Here is a 5,196-nt window from a genome sequence, read left to right on the forward strand (position 1 = left end):
TTTACTGGCTTCTAAACACAATTAATACATTCATATAGGAATAGTCACATATTTATCCAATTATGATAGTTAAAATTAAAACAAATGAACGTTATTCATGATTTAGAACTTAGTTCTTGTTTGTAAAAATATTATGCTAGTTTCTAATAAAATTCTAATAAAACAAATTCCAATATCACATTAATGCTACGAATTTTTTAATTGTAAAACTTAAGAAAAGTTATTGTCCCTAAAAATAAAATAAATTTATCCTTTGCGCCACTAGTGGGCAACTTCGCCAAAGTCCGTAACTTTTAACGATTTCAGTACATAAACTTCATATTCATGTAAAATTAATCATTTCACAATGACACGCGCAAGACAAACAACTGTAAAGTCGACCGAAAAAAGAAGTCCTCGCAAGCGACTTCAAACAAAAGCAGGATTAAAACTATCATCATCAACAGTAAAGAAGAATCCTCGCTCAGATGTTAAGAGACTTGTCAAGAGAGAAAAGCCAAATCTAGGGTTAACTGGAAACATCACTGCTGACACCAATACTTACAAGGGCGTCGTTATAAATTACAACGAGCCTCCGGAGGCCTCAATGTCTAAGACAAAGTGGAGGTTGTACGTTTTCAGAAATGATGAGCATTTTAAACCTCTTCACATGCACCGACAAAGCGCGTTTTTGATGGGAAGCAATTCTAGAGTTTGCGATATTCCAATTCATCACCCATCAATAAGCAAGCAACACTGTGTATTCCAATACAGAGAAGTAAATAAAATAATACGCAATGTTGAGAAAAAGGTCGTGCTGCCTTACATATTTGACCTCAACAGCACAAATGGAACTTTTCTGAATGGAGACAAAATTAAACCAAGAAGATACTACGAACTAAAAGAAAAAGATAACCTACAATTTGGTCTATCACAAAGAGAATATATTGTTATAAATGGTGACTAAATGATGAAGTGAATAAATTAAATTGTTGTTGTTGAAAATTTTGCATTAGTTAGAGTATTTGTATATTCTTTCGAATTTATTTGTCATAATAAGTACTACAAATGACACAGTATTTGTTTAGTAGTGATTTTAATAAAACTGTAAATTTACAACAAACTTGTGTCTTTTATGTAAATAAAATTGTTTTCACATAATATTAGTAATATTTATTATACTAAAATTTACTTAATTTAAAATAACTACATTTTTTAAAGTTTTATTATACCTATCATGAATTACCATTTTTTTTTATTATTGATGTATATAAAGGTAAAGATAAAAATTTTATCAAAAATGTATATTGTTAGCTATTCTAATCAGTAGAGCAGCTAATAGAAAATAGTATTTTAAAAAGTTATACAGTAAAACCGATATTAACTTGATAAAAGCAGTAAAATATGACAAAAAATTTAGCAAATTTTTAAACTCTGTACAAACAACAAAATATTTTTACTTAAGTTTCTGTAATTTTTGGATATTTGTCTTTACATCACATGAGTCCAATAACGAAAAATTAAGACAAAATAAAACTTCATTTGGGGGTTATTTAAAAAAAAAATTTAGAATTATTCCAAAGTGTTCAATATTAGATTACTTTTAGAAAAAAATAGCTAGACCGATTTTCTTTAAGTTTTTACTTAGCTCTCTTTTTGAAATAAAATAAAATATATAAAAAAAATTAAAAATAATAATTCTTTTATAATAAACACTATAATTTTATTTTTAATCTGAATTTAGTATTGTTTTGAAAAAAATAACTCTTTTAATTGATTTTTCTTTAAAAAATGATATTTTTAAGATTTTTTTTCATTTTTAAGTTCTAGGTTTTTCAAGTGTTTTGCCTTAATTGATTTTTCTAGGATTCTTAATTTTTTGGCAACCCTGCATACTACTGTTTACAACTTTAACTAAGATCTACAATTAAATAAAATTTTTGATTACATTATTAATATTAAATTAAATATTTATTTTCTATGTCAACTAAATGAATTATTGTGTGCTTTAAAATTTAATCTATTTTTTTTAAAGTTAAAATATAAACATTGTCTGTTACTGGTTCGCTGTTTTGCTATGATATGTTTTTTTTTAGTTGATCAAGACATATTTAAACAAAATACTGTATTTAAAGGTTAGCCACTCTTTTAAAACAATAAAGGCAGCTTAGGTTTAAGTAAAGTTGGAATAAAAGTTAGTGTGAGCAAAAAGCTGAAAAAATTAACATTAATCAGGTTTATAAATTTAACAAGACCAAAATATATAACATATTATGAGTTAAAATAAATAACTTAATATCTAAAGTTAACAGACATTCAAAGTTAAAAAGAACTAGCCTGAAATGTAGGAATAATATCAATATTAGCCTTAGTTTTTTTTTTTTAGTTAAAACTAACTTGGTTTATTAAAAATTTGTTAAATAATTTAAAGCTTAGCTCAGTTTACTTACCAAATGTTACTTAATCAGTAGAAGTAAAATATAAAATATTGTTTATTATTTTTTAGTCATATAGGTTACACTGTGTACATAAAAATCTGAAATTTGCAAAACTAAAATTTTGTGCAAAAATTTGGTACTAAAATATTTAAGCAGTAATCTTACTTTCTAGTAAAAACTGAATAAAAAATCTCAAGTTTGCAAATTTTTAGAAGGAAATAATGTGTGGGATATTATAATCTTGGCTTACTTTATTGATAATATATAAATAAATTATAACAGACTTCTATACGTTTTTATAGAAATATATTTGTCACTTTTGTGAATTTCATTCATATATCTATTTACTTTATAGATAATAAGTATTTTTGTCTAGCATATAAGAAGTCAAATATTATTATCCTGGTTGTAGTTTAATGAAAAACTAAAAACTTTTAACTTTTATTATGATTTCACAATTACATTTATAAAGGATCACTAATAATGCTTTAAAAATGTTTTCAATTTTCTAAAAAGTTCAAGTTTTTGAGTTTATCAGTTAAAGGGTAAAGAATTGTTTTATATAGTATAAAAACATTGCAAAGATACTGTAAAGCAACTTAAATTGTGTTATTTTTCTTAGTTATTCATTCTTAACATTCTTTTTTATCTATGTGTTAGATATTTGTGTCAAATTTATATTTTCTTAATTTAAATCAAAATTATTGTTTAAAATTTCAAGTTTTCCAGGTTATTTGTGAATTTATCAATATTCAAACTTTTTTTTCAAAATTTCTCAAATTTAAGCCATTTTTAAGATTTTTTTTAGTCTAAGCTGTTTAAATAAGGTTTTTCAAGGATTCAAGATTTTTTGGTAATCCTGCAATTAGAAGTGTTAATTATAAATGTTTACTCATATCAAACAAATTTAAACAGTTGTTTATTTAAACTAAATAAAATTATTAAATTCAGTGTTTTATTGAGTACAGATCTGTGTAGAGATTAAGTTTGAATAAAACTTTTGTGATAATTTAAGTTGATTTGAAAGATTTGCTAAGGTAAATTAGTGAGCATATTTGTAGATTGTTGCTTATTGATTATTTGTATAAACTAAGTATAACTTATATTATAAATATAGTATAAATATAACTATTTATTATAACAAAATCAGTATAGATACAGTACAAATATAACCTAATACAATTATATAAAAAAAAACAACATACTATTTATATTGACTTGTCATATATTATATAATCAACTACTGAAATGCATTAGGTCAGTATCATTTATTAACAACTGTAATTAACACTGTTTGATGTTAATCAAATTTAGAAAGGTATCTTGTTATTGAAAACAAGTTAATTATTTTATAAGTATAAGAATTAGATTTTTTTCTAAGTAAACTTAACACATTAAATTTTAGTACTTAAAATAGTTAAAAAACATCTGTCCACATGTAGACAAGTTTGAAAATAGAAAATCTTCTGGAGGCTTTAATTATAATTAAGTACAACTATTTACAATTATTTCTTCACCACTAGGACAAATATTTGCTTATAAATACGAAATTGTAATAGGGAAACTGAAATTTTATCAAAGCTAATGCCAACCTATTAATTTGAATAAAATAATGTTAACTAAATAATAGTCTTAAACAAAGTTAAATTGAAATTTATTTCTAATATTTTATTTACAATTTCACAAATATTATATGAAGTTAAAAGTTTTTTTATTCAATATTTTAAAATATATATGCTTTTTATGGTATAATGGCCACTAGGGTTGCTACTGGATTTTGGCAATTTTTCGCCTTGTTTTCAAAATGAAACATTTTGGGTATGATTTTGTTATTTAAAATTTCAGATATTTTTTTATAGTACTTTTAGTCATTTTTCTCAACAGTAAAAGTTGTTTTAAGCTTTTTATTTAAAACTTTTCAAATTCCAGTTATTATAGCCTAAATTGTCAAAGTTAAGGTTTTTCAAGGTTTCAGGTTTTGTAGCAACCCTGTCCTTCTAACACTATTGAAATGAACTTGAGATTAAATCTATAATGCTAAACCGCAGAGCGTGTTTTCAATTTGTAGATCTGTGGTAAAAAAATAGTGGTAAAAACTACAAATAACTTAAAATTAGTTTAAATTGAGGTTTTTGTTCACAAAATTTAAATAAAATAAATAATAAGAACTATTTTAATGCTAAAAAACATTTATTAAAAATAAACTAATTACAAAGTATAAAAACATACAATTGGACCATGATGTATAGTGAGGTATTGAAACATAATGGATTTAAAAAACAAAACTTTATCAAGCTAGAAACTAAATAGTTCAAAACTTACACTTGACAAATTGTTTCTATGATTAGTTTTGTTATAAACTTTACTTAGTTAATTAAATTATTAGATTTTAGTACTTCACTATATACCAGGGGTCGGCAGGCAGTTGGTGCTCGTGGGGCAAATTTCTAGTTTCCAAAAACTTTGCTGGTTACAGTTTTGTTATAGTGACAATTGAACTATCAATTGCAATTTTTTTAATAGCATAGGTCAAGCCTAATTTGTAGAATGTTGTTATACTTACTTCTAGTTTGTTAGTGTATCAGTAAAGAATTTCGTCTACATTTTATCATTTTATCATTTTACCTGTTCAAATAAAATTAATAATCTTTCAACATTTTTGCCACCAAACAAAGAAAGTTAAATATTTAAATCATGAGCTGAAATCACTGACAAAAATTGAAACTAGTAATAGGTTGACTTATTTTATGATTAGTATTGTTTTTTATCTTTTTTTTTT

The 5,196-nt window shown here is 24.0% G+C and overlaps 1 pseudogene; it reads left to right on the forward strand.

Moving 5' to 3' along the window:
* Window positions 1–346: 346 nt before the first annotated feature.
* On the forward strand, window positions 347–946 carry LOC145829088 (smad nuclear-interacting protein 1 pseudogene; annotated as a pseudogene).
* Window positions 947–5,196: the final 4,250 nt, after the last annotated feature.

This window comes from Thalia democratica, chromosome 2 (genome assembly GCF_965202585.1).
Source record: "Thalia democratica chromosome 2, ktThaDemo2.hap1.1, whole genome shotgun sequence".
NCBI classification, from domain to species: Eukaryota; Metazoa; Chordata; class Thaliacea; order Salpida; family Salpidae; genus Thalia; species Thalia democratica.